The sequence below is a fragment of the Nycticebus coucang genome, chromosome 1 (assembly GCF_027406575.1).
Source record: "Nycticebus coucang isolate mNycCou1 chromosome 1, mNycCou1.pri, whole genome shotgun sequence".
In the NCBI taxonomy this organism is placed as follows: domain Eukaryota; kingdom Metazoa; phylum Chordata; class Mammalia; order Primates; family Lorisidae; genus Nycticebus; species Nycticebus coucang.
In genome coordinates, this window is record NC_069780.1 from 195,734,515 (window position 1) to 195,735,990 (window position 1,476).

A 1,476-nucleotide genomic window follows, 5' to 3' on the forward strand; every position below is an offset into this window, starting at 1 on the left:
AGCAACCTCAGTCTCTTGGACTCAAGTGATCCTCTTGCCTCAGCTTCCCAAGTAGCTAGGATTACAGGTACCCAAAACAACACCCAGGTGGTTTTCCTATTTTTAGTAGAGATGAGATCTTACTTTTGCTCAGACTGCTGTCCAACTCCTAAGCTCAAGGGATCCACCTGCCTTGTCCTCCCAGAGTGCTAGGATTATAAGGGTGAGCCAAGGCACTTAGCCTCTATGATAAGTTTAATTAACAGAGTCCCAGAAAGAGAAAAGAAAAAATTTGGAAAAGGTGATATTTAAGGAAATGATGCCTGAGAATTTGCCAACACTGTCAGAAGTCACCAACTCTAAGAAGGGCGAATAAAATTGTAGATATAATAAAATTAAAGTGACAGTGCTCGCTTCAGCACCACATACACTGAAATTGGAACGATACATGGAAGATTAGCATGGCTCCTGTGCAAGGATGGCATGCAGATTCATGAAGCATTCCATATTTTTAAACAACAATGAAAACTGCAACAAGAAAAATAGCCGGGTGTTGTGGCAGGCACCTGTCATCCCAGCTACTTGGGAGGCTGAGGCAAGAGAATCGCTTAAGCCCAAGAGTTGGAGGTTGCTGTGAGCTGTGATGCCACAGCACTCTAACCAGGGCAACAGCTTGAGACTCTGTGTCAAAAAAAATAATAATAATAATAATAAATAAATAAAAATAAAATAACTTTATGACAACTTTAATTTTATTTTTATTTATTTATTATTATTATTATATGCCTGTGACAAAGAAAATATTTCTTAAAATATCCAGTGATAAAAAGATTGTCTCCTGAAGAGTTCTCCATGAACTAGCTTTGCACTAATGAAAGCCAAAACCAAGTTGAATTGTTCTACATGCTGGCGGGCAGGAAGGTGATCTAGGGGCTCTATACCTAGCTAATGCGTCTTGTAGGAAGAAGGATGCAATCAATATTCCTGCATATCAATAAGAAATGCTAGGAAATGGAAACTATGCCACTTACAATAGCATTTTTACAAGTGAGGTACCTATGAATAAACCCAACAAAAGATGTGCAAGACTTTTGTGTAGAAAATTACAAAGCTTAAAGAGAGACATTTTTTAAACACCCCCAAAATGGAGAGATTTTTGATGTTCAGTGATTAGAAGAATTATAGTAAAGGGATCACTTTTCCCTAACAGTTAATGTGACCTCAATCAAAATTCCAACAGGCTTTTTGTGTGTGCATGTGTATTTGTGTGGTGTCTATGTGTATAAAACTTGAAAAACTGATTCTAAAATGTATAGAATTTCGCAAGGTGAAGAATAACCAAGACACATTACCAAAAGGGCAGTGTAGGAAGACTTGCCTTACTAGAAATCAACAATTTCCATGATACTTTATTAATAAAGACTGTGTAATAACATATAAATAAACTTAGACATCAGTGAGATGAATTAGAGATGGCAGGAGAAAACCCATGAACAT

General features: G+C 37.1%; 1 non-coding gene across 1 annotated transcript; it reads left to right on the top strand.

The window, feature by feature from the left end:
• The first annotated feature begins 385 nt into the window (after window positions 1-385).
• On the top strand, window positions 386-492 carry LOC128592520 (U6 spliceosomal RNA). The gene has a single exon (XR_008381907.1). It is a non-coding gene; the product is annotated as a U6 spliceosomal RNA (small nuclear RNA).
• The last annotated feature ends 984 nt before the right edge of the window (window positions 493-1,476 follow it).